General features: G+C 38.4%; 3 gene segments (V, D, J or C); all 3 read right to left on the reverse strand.

The window, feature by feature from the left end:
* Positions 1-18,419, reverse strand: part of LOC101176513 — a 651,183-nt gene that overhangs the window by 541,365 nt on the left and 91,399 nt on the right.
* LOC101179644 overlaps positions 1-18,419 on the reverse strand; it is a 632,337-nt gene that overhangs the window by 493,631 nt on the left and 120,287 nt on the right.
* The window catches only part of LOC101175986, a 711,545-nt gene that overhangs the window by 486,777 nt on the left and 206,349 nt on the right, over positions 1-18,419 (reverse strand).

Genomic DNA, 18,419 nt, shown 5'->3' on the forward strand with positions numbered 1-18,419 from the left:
ATATCCAGAATCTGTAAGTAACTGGCTGGGTGCGGTGGCTCATACCTGCAATCCCCACACTTTGTGTGGCTGAAGCTGGAAGATTGCTTGAAGCCAGGGGTTCAAGACCAGCCCGGGCAAAATAGCAAGAATCTGACTCAAAAATAAAGAGAAGAAGGAAGGAAGGAAGGAAGGAAGGAAGGAAGGAAGGAAGGAAGGAAGGAAGGGAGGAAAAGAAAAAAATCAGCTGGGCATAGTGGCATGTGCCTGTAGTCCCAGCTATTCAGTAGGCTAGAGCATGAGGATCCCTTGAGCCCAGGAGTTTAAGGATAGAGTGAGCTAGGATCATACTACTGCACTCCAGTCTGGGCAACAGAGTGAGATCCTGTCTTTCCAAAAACGAAAGAAAGAAAAGTAACTTCAACAAATCAACGAGCAAAAAGCAACCCCATTAAAATGTAGGCAAAGGACATGAACAGAGACTTCTCAAAAGAAGACATACATACAGCTAACGAACATGAAAAAATGCTCATCATCACTTAACATCAGAGAAATGTAAATCAAACCCACAATGAGATACCATCTCACACCAATCAGAATGGCTTTTGTTAAAAACTCAAAGAATAATAGATGTTGGCCAGGCTGTGTAGAAAAAGGAACACTTACATACTGTTGGTGGAAATATAAATTAGTCCAGCCACTGTGGAGATTAGTTTTGAGATTTCTCAAAGAACTTAAAACAGAGCTAACATTCAACCCAGCAATCCCATTACTGGGTATATACCAAAAGGCAAATAAAATTTTCTATCAAAAAGACACATTCACCCGTACATTCATCACAGCATTATTCACAATAGCAAAGAAATGGAATCAACTCAGGTGCCAATCAGTGGTGGATTGGATGAAGAAAATGTGGCACATACACACCATGGACTTCTATGCAACCATGGAAAAATGAAATCCTGTCCTTTGTGGCAACAAGTATGCAGCTAGAGGCCATTATCCGAAAGGAATTAATGCAGAAGCAGAAAACTAAGTACTGCATGTTCTCACTTATAAGTGGGAGCTAAACACTAGCTACACGTGAAGATAAAGATAGTAACAACAGACACTGGGTACTACTGGAGTGGGAAGAGAGGGAAGGAGAAAAGGACTGAAAACTATTAGCAACTATGCTCACAGCCTGAGTGACAATGCATTCATTGTCCAAACTTCAGCATTATGCAATATGCCTTTGTTACAAACCTGCACATGTACTCCTGATTCTAAAATAAAAGTTGAAAGAAATAAAATTTAAAAATTAGAAAATAAAAATGTTTTTCCCCTCAAAAAATACACAAGAAATTGGAGTTATGTAAAACTAGAAAAGTAATTTACTTCACTGAGAAATTAGTCACAGAAGGCAATATTCCAGATTTTGGAATACCATTAGGACACTCTATGTTATTTTTTAGAGCCACTCATCAAGAAGAGGGGAGAAGATCAATTGCCTCAGGATTAGCTAAGCTTCGTGTGGCCCTGTGCTAGTGGATTCACGTGAGCATTAGAGTGGATGGAAGAGATTTCTCTTTTATTAGGTGCTAAAGAAAAAAAAAATGACTAGAGACTCATACTTAAAATCAGACTGGATCACGTGTCATTAGCTAATTAATCAATGCAAACTAATAGGTAATAATTTCCTTTGTGAAGCAGAAAGTGTGAAAAAGACTTCTTGGTTTCAAATCAAGTTTGATGTTTATAAGGCTAGGAGAAAAAACTTAGAGAAAAGTCCCATTTGAATTATCAATGCTCAGGATAGACTGATACATTATGCCAAATTACGGTATCTCACCTGAAAAAGAACATCAACAGAAGCCCGTTTATGGAGAAATTTGAGCAAAATAATGAAGGTAATAAAATATAACCTATAAATAAGTAATTATGGGAAGAATTAAAGATGCAGAAAAAAAGTAAACCTACGTGAACTCAGTAAAGCTGGGAGGGGTGCAACCAGCAGACAAGAAATGGGAAGACCAAGAAAATGGGAGGTATAGAAGACTTAGGATAGGTTGAAAGTGACACTCAACAGAGCTAGGCAAGCAGCAGTCCCCTGTGGGTGGGAGACAGGGTGTATTGAACCAGAGTGGTCAACTCTAAGATGAAATTCTTGAATGAGAAACCTTTCTCACCCAACTTATTTTAGCATAGAGATCATTGGATCCTAAAATTGAAAAAATCAAATAAAGAAAAAAATCTCAGGTGAAATAAGAATCTGGCCAACAAGAATTCTTTTCAAAGATCAAAACAAACTCCCTCCTTTCTGTGTACTCTGTTCACTCATGCCAGCCTGTAATCAGTTCTCCCTTGCACTTCTGATCTATTCCTGGATTCTGCCTGTATATTTTCTTTTCAAATGTAAGACAACATAATATATTTCATTCAAAATATTAAACCTTACTAGGGTAGGCTATTGCTATTATTAATAGTGCTTCAATAAACATACGTGTGCATGTGTCTTTATAGCAGAATGATTTATAATCCTTTGAGTATATACCCAGTAATGGGTTCACTGGATCAAATGATATTTCTGGTTCTAGATCCTTGAGGAATCACCACATTGTCTTCCACAATGGTTGAACTAATTTACACTCCCACCAACAGTGTAAAAGTGTTCCTATTTCTCTACATCCTCACTGGCATCTGTTGTTTCCTGGCTTTTTAATACTCGCCATTCTAACTGGCATGAGATGGTATCTCATTGTGGTTTTGATTTGCATTTCTCTAATGACCAGTGATGATGAGCTTTTTTTCATATGTTTTTTGGTCACATAAATATCTTCTTTTCAGAAGTGTCCATATCCTTTTCCCACTTTTTGATTGAGTTGTCTGGTTTTTTTCTTTGTAAATTTGTTTAAGTTCCTTGTAGATTCTAGATATTAAACCTTCGATAGATGGATAGATTGCAAAAAATTTTCTCCCATTCTGTAGGTTGCCTGTTCATTCTGATGATAGTTTCTTTTGCTGTGCAGAAGCTCTTTAGTTTTATTAGATCCCATTTGTCAATTTTGGCTTTTGTTGCAATTGCTTTTAGTGTTTTAGTCATGAAGACTTTCCCAGTGCCTATGTCCTTAAAGGTATTGCCTAAGTATTCTGTTAGAAGTTTTATGGTTTGGAGTTTTACATTTTAATCTTTAATTCATCTTGAGTTAATTTTTGTATAAGGTATAAGGAAGGGGTCTAGTTTCTGTTTTCTGCATATGGCTAGCTGGTTTTCCCAATATGATTTATTAAATAGGGAATTCTTTCCCCTTTTCCTATTGCTTGTTTTTGTCAGCTTTGTCAAAAACCAGATGGTTGTGGATGTGTGGTGTTATTTCTGAGGTCTCTGTTCTGTTCTATTGGTCTATATATCTGTTCTGGTACCAGATATATATATATCTGGTACCAACCATGCTGTTTTGGTTACTGTAGCCTTGTAGTATAGTTTGAACTCAGGTAGCATGATGCCTCCAGCTTCGTTCTTTTTGCTTAGGATTGTCTTGGCTATACAGGCTCTTTTTTGGTTCTGTATGAAATTTAAAGTAGTTTTATCTAATTCAGTGAAGAAAGTCACTGGTAACTTGACGGAATAGCATTGAATCTATAAATTACTTTGGGCACTATGGCCATTTTAATGATATTGATTCTTCCTATCCATGAGCATGGAATTTTTTTGTGTGTGCGCCCTCTCTTATTTCCTTGAGCAGTGGTTTGTAGTTCTCCTTGAAGAGATCCTTCACATCCCTTGTAAGTTGTATTCCTAGATATTTTATTCCCTTTGTAGCAATTGTGAATGGGAGTTCACTCATGCTTTGGCTCTCTGCTTGTCTATTGTTAGTATATAGAAATGCTTGTGATTTTTGCACATTGATTCTGTATCCTGAGACTTTGCTGAAGTTGCTTATCAGCTTAAGGAGTTTTGGGACTGAGACTATGGGGTTTTCTAAATATACAATCATGTCATCTGCAAATAGAGACAATTTGACTTCCTCTCTTCCTATTTGAATACTCTCTATTTCTTTCTCTTGCCTGATTGCCCTGGCCAGAACTTCCAATACTACATTGAATAGGAGTGGTAAAAGAGGGCATCCTTGTCTTGTGCCGGTTTACAAAGGGAATGCTTCCAGGTTTCACCCATTCAGTATGATATTGGCTATGGGTTTGTCATAAATAGCTCTTATTATTTTGAGATATGTTCCATTAATACCTAGTTTATTGAGAGTTTTTAGCATGAAGGGATGTTGAATTTTATCAAAGGCCTTTTCTGCATCTATTGAGATAATCATGTGTTTTTTGTCATTGGTTCTGTTTATGTGATGGCTTACGTCTATTGATTTGTGTATGTTGAACCAGCCTTGCATCCCAGGGATAAAGCCAACTCGACAGTAGTGGATAAGCTTTTTGATTCAGTTTGCCAATATTTTATTGAAGATGTTTGCATGGATATTCATCAGGGATATTGGCCTGAAATTTTCTTTTTTTGTTGTATCTCTGTCAGATTTTGATATCAGAATGATGCTGGCCTCATAAAATGAGTTAGGGAGGATTCCCTCTTTCTCTATTGTTTGGAATAGTTTCAGAAGGAGTGGTACTAGCTTCTTTTTGTACCTCTGGTAGAATTCGGCTGTGAATCCATCTGGTCCTGGGCTTTTTTTGGTTGGCAGACTATTAATTACTGCCTCAATTTCAGAATGTGTTATTGGTCTACTTCTTCCTGGTTTAGTCTTCGGAGGGTATATGTGTCCAGGCATTTATCCATTTCTTCTAGATTTTCTATTGTTTTGTGTGTAGAAGTGTTCACAGTATTCTCTGATGGTAGTTTGTATTTCTGTGGGATCAGTGGTGTGTTATGTCTATTTGATTCTTCTCTCTTTTCTTCTTATTAGTCTGGCTAGTCATCCATCTATTTTGTTGATCTTTACAAAAAAAAACAGCTCCTGGATTCATTGATTTTTTTGAAGGGTTTTTTGGGCCTCTATCTCCTTCAGTTCTGCTCTGATCTTAGTTATTTCTTGTCTTCTGCTAGCTTTTGAATTTGTTTGCTCTTGCTTCTCTAGTTATTTTAATTGCAATGTTAGAGTGTCGATTTTAGATCTTTCTCACTTTCTGATGTGGGCATTTACTGCTATAAATATCCCTCTCACCACTGTTTTAGCTGTGTCCCAGAGATTCTGGTATATTGTCTCCTTGTTCTCATTGGTTTCAAAGAATTTATTTATTTATTTATTTTTTGCCTTAATTTTATTATTTACCCAGTAGTCATTCAGGAGCAGGTTGTTCAATTTCCATGCAGTTGTGTGGTTTTGAGTGAGTTTCTTAATCCTGAGTTCTAATTTGATTGCACTGTGGCCTGAAAGACTGTTTGTTATGATTTCTGTTCTTTTGCATTTGCTGAGGAGTGGTTTACTTCCCATTATGTGGTGGATTTTAGAATACAGGCCATGTGGTGCTGAGAAGAATGTATATTCTGTTGATGTGGGGTGGAGAGTTCTGTAAAGGTCTGTTAGGTCCACTTGGTCCAGAGCTGAGTTCAAGTCCTTAATATACTCGTTAATTTTCTGTCTTCTTGGTCTGTCTAATATTGACAGTGGGGAGTTAAAGTCTGCCACTATTATTGTGTGGGAGTCTAAGTCTTTTTGTAGGTTTCTAAGAACTTGCTTTATGAATTTGGGTGCTCATGTATTGGTTGCATATATATTTAGGATAGTTAGCTCTTCTTGTTGCATTGATCTCTTTACCATTATGTAATGCCCTTCTTTGTCTTTCTTTATCTTTGTTGGTTTAAAGTCTGTTTTATCAGAAACTAGGATTGCAACTCCTGCTTTTTTTAAAATATTTCCATTTGCTTGGTAAATATTCCTTCATCCCTTTATTTTGAGCCTATGTGTGTCTTTGCACATGAGATGGGTCTGCTGAATACAGCACACCAATGGGTCTTGACTCTATCCAATTTGCCAGTCTGTGACTCTTACTTGGGGCATTTAGCCCACTTACATTTAAGGTTAATATTGTTATGTTATGTGTGAATTTGATCTTGTCATCATGATGCTAGGTGGTTATTTTGCACATTAGTTGATGCAGTTTCTTCATAGTGCCATTGGTCTTTATATTTTGGTGTGTTTTTGCAGTGGTTGGTACCAGTTTTTCCTTTCCATATTTAGTGCTTCCTCCAGAAGCTCTTGTAAGGCAGGTCTGATGGTGACAAAATCCCTCAGCATTTACTTCTGTGTAAAGGATTTTATTTCTCCTTCACTTATGAAGCTTAGTTTGGCTGGATGTGAAATTCTGTGTTGAAAATTCTTTTCTTTATTAATGTTGAATATTGGCCCTCACTATCTCCTGGCTTGTAGGGTTTCTGCAGAGAGATCCACTGTTAGTCTGACGGGCTTCCCTTTGTAGGTAACATGACCTTTCTGTTTCACTGCCCTTAACATTTTTTCCTTCATTTCAATCTTGGAGAATCTGATGATTATGTGACTTGGGGTTACTCTTCTTGAGGAGTATCTTAATGGTGTTCTCTGTATTTCCTAAATTTGAATATTGGCCTGTCTTGCTAGGTTGGGGACGTTCCCCTGAATAATATCCTAAAGTGTGTTTTCCAACTTGGTTCTATTCTCCCTGTTACTTTCAGGCACACCAATCAAATGCAGGTTTGGTCTTTTCACATAGTCCCATGTATCTTGGAGACATTGTTCATTCCTTCTCATTCTTTTTTCTCTAATCTTGTCTTCACACCTTATTTCAGTAAGTTGATCTTCAATCTCTGATATCATTTATTCTGCTCAAAGTCTATTATTTCTCAAATGCTACCCACATACAAGGCAAGTTCCATATTAATAATGAATGCTGCTGGTCCCCAAGCTAGATCGCCTTTCCTAGGACAATGTAGCCATCCCCAGCTACTGTGAATGTTGGCTACTCTTGGCTCACAGTTGCCTCTTTCCCTAGAAAATCTACCTTAGCCAATGAGAGTCACCATTGTCCAGTAGCATATACCTCTACCCCAAGAAACACCACAACCAATGACGACTTTATTCTTACCCACAATAGGTCTGAGCAGTCTGGCCCCCTTGCCTCAGGGTGGGAGGGATAAACCCCGTGATGCAGTTCAAGCTCCAGAGCTCCCCATGAGGTCAAGCTGGATCAAGACCTCTGCTGGACCATGTCCATGCTTAGCCTTTCTCCCAACTCAACCTGGTTTCCAGAATAAATTACAGAGAGAGAATTCCAAACGCAGTCTCTGCTTTTAAGGAACTCATCCCAAGACAATATTTTATCTCACTGAATCCTGAAACCAGTCCTGAAATATATATAATAGTATAGCTTGTTATCAAAAAGGCCGTAAGTAACATAATTGATGTTCAAACCAGCACCACAGCCTGAGTTCTTTTGAGAGTGCCATGATGCCAGAAGGCAAATCATAAAAGTGGAACAAAAATTTAAGTACCTTGATTCCAGCACAACTGTTTGCTCTTCCTCATTGCTTTTTAAATCTTTCTTCCATGACTGGGAAATATTTGTTCAGAGTCTTCACTTCTGCAGAGTAAGAAGTTGTAGCAAATTCTGACTTGGCTTCATCATTTTCATCACTGACTGTCAATAAAACTGGACAGAAATCTTTATTCTTCATTTCCAAGCTTTTCCCACCTTCTGGGCTACATAAATAATGCCATGCCTATCAGGCCACAACTTCATTTTTACAGTAAATGTGATTCTCAAATGTTTTGCCTGTAATTCAAAGTAATATCTACTAAAAGGCTTTATTTCATCCAGCCACAAATAATTTCCCCGTACTTAACATACACTGCAGGGCAAATCTGTGGTGACTTGTAGTCAGGGGATGGAGATATTTATATGATGTTTAGTGTTTCCAACTCTCCAGACAAACATTTCCTGAAGCATTCTCAATTCCATATGGTCTTTGGTATCTTATTCATACAAGTCTTTACTCATCATAACAAAGGCCCTTGGTGTCTGGATCTCTTTTAAATACTTACAGACCCTTCTCAAAAACATTTTAAGTCCTAGTTCAACCATTGTGGAAGTCAGTGTGGCGATTCCTCAGGGATCTAGAACTAAAAATACCATTTGACCCAGCCATCCCATTACTGGGTATATACCCAAAGGACTATAAATCATGCTGCTATTAAGACACATGCACACATATGTTTATTGCGGCACTATTCACAATAGCAAAGACTTGGAACCAACCCAAATGTTCAACAATGATAGACTGGATTAAGAAAATGTGGCATATATACACCATGGAATACTATGCAGCCATAAAAAATGATGAGTTCGTGTCCTTTGTAGGGACATGGATGAAACTGGAAACCATCATTCTCAGTAAACTATCGCAAGGACAAAAAAACCAAACACCGCATGTTCTCACTCAGAGGTGGGAATTGAACAATGAGAACTCATGGACACAGGAAGGGGAACATCACACTCCAGGGACTGTTGTGGGGTGGGGGGAGGGAGGAGGGATAGCATTAGGAGATACACCTAACGCTAAATGATGAGTTAATGGGTGCAGCAAACCAACACGGCATATGGATACATATGTAACAAACCTGCACATTGTGCACATGTACCCTAAAACCTAAAGTATAATAATAAAAATTTAAAAAAAATAAAAAAAAATTTTAAGTCCTTCTGTGCTGTCATGCCCTGCTGGGGAGATAAGGCACTCTAACTACAGCCAATGCTCCCTCCCATCTCCAGGCCACACTCAAGTACATAGGAATCAAAAAACTTTCCCATCAGGCTCAAGCCAGGAGTTTTGAATTTGATTAAAACTTTGCCCCAAAATTGCAACATAGACCTTCTCTAATCTTTAGTCTGTACAACTAATTAGGCTTTTTTTTTAACCAATTCTCACCCGCTCACTCTAGTTCTTCCAGTTATCCATCAGGTGTACCCTTATATAACTCAGGAGTGATGTTGCAGTTGAGGCTGGAGATGGAGTTAGTGTTCTATAACTAAAAAAATTTATGACTTACGAGATTTTCAAAGTAGTCTGCTTATGATTTTTCTTCTCTTTGCATTTCTGCTTTGCTGTTTCATTCCTAAAGCAATGTCTATCAAATGCCTTGGGGAAAGAGCAAACTGTCTTAGGAAACATGAGAGCATATCTGTTATTGTATGGAAATATTTTCTTGTCTTTGATAAAAAGAATCATAAAACCAATCTCATAAAGTAAAGATCTGGCATAAAAGTAGACTGGGCATAGATTAAATAAGTGTACCTTTTTGTATAGCAATAGTAACTTAATAAAAAGAAACAAGGGAGGAGGCAAATTTTTAGAAATGGTACATATGTTTATGGCATGATTATATTGTCTGTATAAAGTGAATATGTGCACCTTTTTGTATGTCAATAACACCTCAATAAAAATATTTTATTTGTTTTTTGTTGTTGTTTTGTGTTTTGTTTTTGTTTGTTTTTTGAGACAGGGTCTCACTCCATTGTCCAGGCTGGAGTGCAGTCCTGTGATCGCAGCTCACTGCAGCCTCCACCTCCCCGACTCAAGAAATCCTCCCACCTCTCCCCTCCCAAGTTGCTGGGACTGCAGGTGTATGTCACCACTCTTGGCTATTTTTTTTCTTTTTTTGAGACAAGGTCTCCCTAGGTTGCCCAGGCTAGTCTCAAACTCTTGGCTTGAGTGATCCTCTTCCCTATGCCTCCAAAAGTGTTGGGATTACAGACATGAGCCACCAAGTCCAGCCAAAAAAAATATTTTAAAACTAAAGTGGAAAGAGAAGACTAGAAAATATTTCAAGTAGACCAAATTGTGTCTTTTATTTTCCTTTGGGGTCTCAATAATCTTCAGAATTATGAAAATATGTCCCAAATTAATCAAACCTTCAATACTACTGCTCTTAGTTTTCATTTGCATCTAGAGAGCAAACAGAACTCCATTGCCTTGCAGTCTAAGCTCTACATCAGGCATTCCTAGGGCCCAGGAGGTTTGGGTACAGACTGCAGGTGTCTGGGGAGCACTGTGCACTCATTGCACAGAGGTAGGTGGCTGAATCACTGGGCTGTGAGTTTCTGATGAACAAGGAAATACACTTGCTGGATTTATCGACCTGTGCTGTAAACCTTCCATCTTCTTTGTTACCACTGGAGTATGTGTACATCAGCAACTCAGGGCCTTTTCTGGAATACTGTCTGTACCACATGAAGTATTGAAAAGCACTGTTGCTGTAAGTGCAGTTGAGAGAGGCAATGGCTCCCTCTGGAACACTGAGTGGTCCAGGATTCTGCTCCACCTCCTTCTGTTGGCACCAAACCCCTGTGAAAAAAGACAGTGGTAAGACAGAGAAGACAGATTGGGTAGGGGACACTTAGTACCCAGAATTTAAATCATCTTTTCATGGGACCCCACTCTCCCCAGTCTCCCTTTGTTAGAGAAAAAACCACTCATGTTTCTACCCACAGGCCTAGAATATACAATAATTGCAAACAATATACATTATGTTTCTACAGAGATGCCCAAAACTCACAGCTTAACTGAAGCCACAGGATCACCAGTAAAACTCTCAAGGATTTCATCATTGTTTTCTGCCCTGGTTCACCGAGGATTCAAACCTTAAACACGAAAAAAAAAATAACTCAAATGTTGCTTATTTTTCTGCTGTAGGAATCATAAAAGAAATCTGTCCTACCAATTAGAAAAAAGATGTTCTTCTTAACACCTCTGCTCCATCACTAAGCTCCTCCCTCATCTCTCCCTCTGTCTTGCTCTTATTGCTCTTATTCATGTGTATGTGTGCACTTGCAAGTGCACATGCATCCCCCCTCCCCTCCCCACCACAGGAGCACATGAGAGCTTTCCTCAAGGTCCCTGAGAAGGCACTGCCATCTTGAGGACTCATGAAAGTGATCAAAGATGTATTCCAACTACAGACCTGCGTTATGTGAACTGTTAAAAGTGAAAATATGACACTTTAGTTAAATTCAGAATATATAAGGAACTCAAACAACTCAACAGCAAAAAAATATAAAGTCAAGCAATCCCGTTTAAAAATGGGTACAGGATCTAAATTGACATTTCTCAAAAGAAGACAAATGGCCAATAGGTATTTAAAACATGCTCAACATCACTAATCATCAAGGAAATGTGAATCAAAACCACAATGAGATATCATCCTATCCCAGTTAGAATCACTATTATTAAAAATATACAAAATAATAGATGTGATGAGGATGCATAGAAAATGGAACTCTCAAACATTGTTGGTAGGAATGTAAATTAGTACAGCCACTCTGGAAAACAGTAGAGAAATTTCTCAAAAATCTAGTAATAGAACTAGCATACAATCCAGCAATCCAACTACTGAGTATTTATCCAAAGGAAAGGAAATAAGTGTTTTGAAGGCATACCTGCCTCCTCATGTTTATTGCAGCACTATTCTAAATAGCAAAGATATTAAATCAACAAAGTGTCTATCTACTGGTGAATGGATAAAGAAAATGTTGTATTGTTACATGATGGAATACTATTCAGGTATAAAAATGAATGAAATCATGTTCTTTGCAGCAACATGGATGGAACTGGAAGTCATTATGTTAAATGAAATAAGCCAGGCACAGAAAGATAAATATTGCATGAATTCACTCATAGGTGGGAGCTAAAAAAAAAAAAGAGTTGATCTCAGGGAGATAGAGACTAGAATGATGGTTATCAGAGACTGGGAAGGATATGGATGTGGTTGGTGGAATAAAAAGAGGTTGGTTAATGGGTAGAAACAGAAGGAATAAGTTCTAATGCTCAATAGCAGAGTAGAGTGACTAAAGTTAACAACAACACATTGTACTTTCAAAATAGCTAGAAGTGAGGACTTGAAATATCCTCAACACAGAAATGATAAGTGCTCTTGGTAATAGATATTCTAAACACCCTGCCTTGATTATTGTATATTCTATGCACATAGCAAAATATCACATGGACCACATAAATATGTACAAATATTATGTATCAATTAAAAATAAAAAGTTTTAATAAAGCTTTGAAGCTATATTGAAAGTCAAAGTCAGTGTATGTGTGAGAAAGGCAGAGGGGTATATATGTGTGTATGAGTTTCCATCAAATGGCAACTCTTGTGTAAGTAAGACTACTTATTTCTAATAGCCACTTTCCTGAACTAAGAAATCAGACATAACAGATTCTATTATAGAAGTCTGAGTGAGATTCTTGCAACTCAAGGAGAATTTCACACTGTATAGCTCTTCTTAATGTCAGGCCACATATTCCTATACTATTCTGTTATGTACAACTTTTAAAAAAATGTCTTATAACTCAAAATAAGTCTTCCAAGATGAAATGGCCTAAAATCTAGCTGAACAAAACAAACATGGTTACAGCCCACAGCCTAAGCAATATTTTTTAACAAGGCCAGGAACTGGAGGAGCTTGGACTTTGTCATTCCATTTTGCACCATTGATGCATCTGTGCCAAAACAGCACTTGCTTAGGTTGGTGCAATTGAGATGAACCTGCCTTTAGTACCTAGACTGTCAATAAAACCCAATGTGCCTGTTCATTTGTCCTGTCCCTCCTATTGCCTTTCTTGTATAAAGCTGATACCTAGGAATCAGTCTCTAAAAGTTATAGGTTTTGTTCATCCTCACGTAACCAGCAAACCAAATCTATCAGGGAGCTATCTATGCAAGAAACTCAATTGAGTCTATAGATAAACAAGGACAGACAACTACTGTTCTCTTCTGTTCCACAACGTGCTTTGTGTCCGTGAAGAGGCCAAAAATGAAGCAGGCTCTTTTCCACTCAAGAGCCGTGTAATCGGTATTCACTGAAGATGGCTGAGGCTAACATTTCCCATTCCCACCAACAACTACCTAGGAAATAAATGAGGGAATAGATGGTAATATTGAAATTCCTTTCTCCAAGGGTACATTGCACTTGACAGAAACCATGACCATTTCTCAGTAAATACAAAAACCAGAGTAAAAGTGAAAGTGACACAAGCTGGCAGCCACTACAGTCTTGGAAAATTTACTAAAACAAAATCTAATATCTGAAGCAAAGTCTGTAAGAAGCCTCAGACCCTCTTTGTAAGATTTGTAACAAAACATAATATAAATGGGTCAACAGATTTAATGCTGTGGTGGACCCAAGAGCCATATCAGTGCTAGCAAAATGACAGACGTTATACAGCATCAAACCTGTCCTATGGACTCTTGTTTGCCTAATTATGTCTAAAGAATATATAAAACTCTTTCATATCCCCAAAGGACAGTGTTATGATAATCGACCAATAAGAAAAACCACCGACCTCTCCCCGATTGGTTTTACACCATCTTCACCTTCCACAATAGTAAATTTTCTTTTTTTTAATAGTAAATTTTCTAGATATGTCTTGTGAACCTCAGAGTATTGCAAAACAAGATTTCATTTAAAATCAATTTATCTTAAAATAAATGCTTCTGAAAGTGGTGCTAATTTTGTGTCTATTTTTAAATATTTTAGCTTATATTTTAGGTACGAGGGGTAAATGTGCAGGTTTGTTACATGTCTATATTACACTCAGGTGGTGAGCATAGTACTGGATAGGTACTATTTAAAGCACTCCCCAGTTCCTGCTCCCTTTGGTAATCCATAGTTGTTGCCATGTTTACATAGGTTCTGTGTTTGGCTCCCACTTATAAGTAAGAATATGTGATATTTGGTTTAACATTTCTGCATTAATTCACTTAGTATAATGGCCTCCTGATCCATTCATGTTGCTGCAAAGAAATTATTTCATTCTTTTTATGGCAACATAGTATTCCATGGTATATATGTACCACATTTTCTTTATCCAATCCACCATCAATGGGCACAGAGTTTTATTCCATGTATTTGCTATTGTGAATAGCATGGCAATAATAATAAGAAGCCATGTATCCTTTTGGTACAACAATCTATTTTCCTTTGCATATATATCCAACAATGGGATTGCTGGGTAAAATGATAGCTTCGTTTTATGTTCTTTGGGATATCTCCAAACTGCTATCCACAGGGACTGAACTAATTTACATTCCCATCAACAGCATATAAGTGTTCCCTTTTCTCTGCAGCCTCAACAGTATCTGTTGTTTTATAATTTTTTTAATAATAGTCATTCTGACTGGTGTGAGATGATATCTCATTGTGTGCTTTTTTTTTTTTGTTTTGTTTTGTTTTGTTTTGTTTTTGTTTTTGTTTTGAGACGGAGTCTCGCTCTGTCGCCCAGGCTGGAGTGCAGTGGCGCAATCTCGGATCACTGCAAGCTCTGCCTCCCGGGTTCACGCCATTCTCCTGCCTCGGCCTCTCTGAGTAGCTGGGACTACAGGCACCCGCCACCACGCCCGGCTAATTTTTTTTGTATTTTTAGTAGAGACGGGGTTTCACCGTGGTCTCGATCTCCTGACCTTGTGATCCGCCCGCCTCGGCCTCCCAAAGTGCTGGGATATTTCTCTGATGATTAGTGATGATGAGCACATAGCAAGAGAAACTCTTAGACCCTGGCCAGTGGGGAGAAGTGAGAGTCTAATACTCTCTTTGTATGCTAGAACAAGTATAGAAAAACAACCATATTGTCTTCTGGAGCCAGGCAGCAACTCTGTGACCTGCTATTGGTTTGTTATCTCTTTCCACATTCCATGAAAACAGGAAAACTCTTGTGAATATGGCTCCCAGACTATTCTGTTATATCAGTGGCAGCTTTCCAATATAAATTCCCCATCTTCATAAGTATACAAACACAAGAATCAGCACAACCTTGTTTCAAATTGACTGATAAAAATGTATGTGCTTCCCCTGATATCTTGACAGTTGGGTTATGTCATGAATGGCTACAGAGGTTGCAAATATTGCAAATACGCACTGACACTGCTCATGTAGTTTAACCAAAGTGATGCAATGCTTATCCAAATCAAGTTTAATAATAAATCCCAAATTGGATTAACTTGTGCATTTTGGGTTATGCCTGGGGAATAGGGGCCATACAACATCTCCATATTGGGAATAGTAGGGTTTTTTTTCTTTGTGGTAATTCAGACAAAGATCAACATTTCAGTCTAAACTTTCATGTATGGGTTATAATAGATAAAGTACTACATGCTAGCTGTCTGTACTTTGGAACTTACATTTGGCTGGGTCAAGCATAATTAAGGTTAATACTGCAGGTTGGTCTCATTCTGCTTCTTAGAGTTCTGCTGATAGTAGCCTTAATTAAATGCTATTTGAGACAAATGTAACGCATTTAGTCATGACATCTCTCAATTACACAAATCAGAATGACTGACAAAGTGGCATAGTCATAAAATAAATTTCTAGCAACTAACCCAGTGTAGGACCATGGAGTGGATATTATTGAAAGGCAGTCCACCATGAGTCTGTTGTACTCAAACGTGACCTGATGAGTGTTCCAACAGTGTAATGACATGAGCATTCTACCTGGGTCACTTCTCAGAGTTATGCCAGCAAGCAATCTTGGGAGATGAGGTAATGTCTCCCTCTAAGACAAAGAGCAAGCAGGCTAAGTGCTTGTTATAAAAGCAATGAACTTCCTAAGCTCAGAGTTCCTCAGCTGTGACACACTACCACTTCATGCATAGCATCCCTTACTACCCATTACATCATCCTTTGAGGACTTAAAGGGAGGAGAAACTGATGGAAATATATCAATGTTCATGCTGTTTGTTGTGCCATAAGTAATAAAAATCCTTTGTCTCTTACTAAAGAGCCCTGTGTTTTTATTGACAGCCTCAACGAAACAAGCTTATTAGCTTGCAAGAAGGGACAAAATCCAAGACCTGACAACTCCTCACTAAAGGAGTTGTAAAGACTTGTAAAGATTTAAATTACATGTGAGAAAGGTAAGTTTCTCCAAACTGGTATGAAACAAGCCTTTTATGGAGGATATAATAAGTTTCTCCAAACTGGTATGAAGCAGGCATTTTTTGGAGGATATAATATACATAGCCCCATATGGTAATTAACCATCACTTCCAATAAAATGCTTGAGCAATTTTCTAATATCCTTTAATGAAATAAAGATTCCTTCGGGAAAATTAGTGTTACAAACTCAAATGACCATTAATCTTGTGAGAAGCTTAATAGCCACTACACAGGCAGTCAAAAGCAGGGTAATTATGCAACTGTCATTTGAATGTAATAATGATCTTTAACCAGATTTTTAAAAATCTTCATTCCTGTAACAATATGCCAAGGCTAATTATTTGAATTTGTTTCTTGAAGAGCTTTTTCTCTTGCAGTAATTTGAAATAAAACTTTGATATGTGCTCATAATTATTAGGCTTGAGAAGTTACTTTTGTACTTTCCAAACATCTTTTAGGTATGTCTTTTTTCTTTTAGATATTTCACTACGGGTTACTAGCCTTAAGAGTTGACTCAGTCCTTCACATCACATCTGATAAGGTGAGGTCAATTAAGTGAGGAAAGGTTGAGGCCCTGAGTGAATCTATTTGATAGAAGCCACTAAGTACAAAACGACTGGGTTCTGAGTCCGGGGGTGAGGGCCAGAGAAAATTGAGCTGCCCCACATAGTGAAGTAGAGACAACATACACAAAGGTCAAAGTTGCTAGAGTGGGAATGAGAGAAAGGGAAAAGGTAGAAAGAGAGGAGGGCCAAACAAATTTCATTCTTCATTCATTCAGTAGATATTTTGACTGATTACTATGAGCTAGTCATTATTCTAGGCACTAAGAATAAAGCCAGAAAGAAGCTCCAAGATGGTCAGTAAGACACAGCCAGAAAGAGCTTCTCCTACCAAGAGATCAGACCATCAGGAAGACTTGCATTCTCTGAGTGTATCATCAGAAAGAATGCATTGAGAATGGATGGAGAGAAGACTCAGACCCTGGACCAAAGTGAGAGGAACCTGGGCTGCCAAGCACTGGGACTCATTCATGATGCTCAATGTCTCCCGAGGAAAGGCTGAATTAGATAGGTGAGCATTTGCTAACTCCTCCCATGGACCTCTCGAATCCTAACCGCAGGAGACCCCATGATGCCCATAGAAATTTGAGCTGGCAGGGAGAGCTACTTGGAGTGCTGGCAGTGACAGGACTCTAGCCTGTGTGAAGCCCAGAGTGTTTAGCATGGGAATAGTGGCAGTGAGCACAGTAGGGATGCCCATTCCCCAAGGTGCACCATGCTCCTTTATGTGGCTCTAGCCTTTGTTGACTGTCAGACCTGGACAGAGTAGGGTTGTCTTGCCCATGGGTCAGGACTAGTCTGATCTGAGCACCCGCTTGTCTGCTGACCTCTTCTGGGGTCCCTACCTGACCATGCCTACTTGCAACTCTGCCTTAGGTGTCCAACCAGGGCACTTCCTGGCAACTGATGCCATAGCTACTTCACCAGCAAACTCTGCCTAACCATCAGAGAGCTTCTGCAGACAGGCCACTGCTGACACACATCCACACCCTCCCCCCATTGCCACTGGCACATGTGTACATGAGCACAGATACTGCTGCCACAAGTTCAATGAAGTGCTTTCGCCAGCACCCCCAAGTGGAGTGTTGATGTCAGCAAACCAGTAACACCTCAGCCCCTCTGGTTCAGTGGGTACTTAACCTAAAGGGGCCAGAGAACAAAGCAGTGGGCCTGGTCCCAACCCCATAGGGTTACAGCATGCAGTGCAGAAATGCTCATCTGAACCCGGGACCCCTGAAATCATCCAGAAATGAAGCCAGTTGACTGAACTCAACTTATTCCACAGTCAAATCCCTCAATGGCATAAAATAATATAAAAGTAAAAAAAACCATTCAAAGGACAAGAACTTCAAATATTAAAGGATCATCAGCCTACACAGATGATAAATAACCAACACAACAACTTTGGCACCCCAAGAAGCTACAGTGTCTTCTTACTTCCAAACAACCACACTAGCTCCCAGGCAATGGTTGTTAACCAGGCTGAAATGGCTGAAATGACACACAGAGAAGTCACAATTTGGATGTAAGAACATCGAGATTCATAAGAAAATTGAAACCCAATCCAAGGAGTCTAAACAACATAAAGAAATAAAATAATATGAGATCTGAAACACAAAATAGCCATTTTAAGAAAGAACCAAACTGTTCTGACAGAGCTGAAAAACTCATTACAAGAACTTTATAATACAATTGTTAAGTATTAACAGGAGAATACAGCAAGCTGAGGAAAGAATCTCAGAGGTCAAAGAAGAGTTCTTGGAATCAACTCAGTCAGACAAAAATAAACAAAAAAGAATAAAAAGTAACGAACAAAAATTCTGAAAAATATAGGATTATGTAAAGAGACCAAATTTATAATTCAATGGCATCCCTGAAAGAGAGAGAGAAAGAGCAAGGAACTTGGGAAACATATTTGAGAATATTGTCCATAAAAATTTTCCCAACCTCACCAGAAAAGTCAACACTCAAATT

This window comes from Nomascus leucogenys, chromosome 22a, assembly GCF_006542625.1.
Source record: "Nomascus leucogenys isolate Asia chromosome 22a, Asia_NLE_v1, whole genome shotgun sequence".
NCBI lineage: Eukaryota > Metazoa > Chordata > Mammalia > Primates > Hylobatidae > Nomascus > Nomascus leucogenys.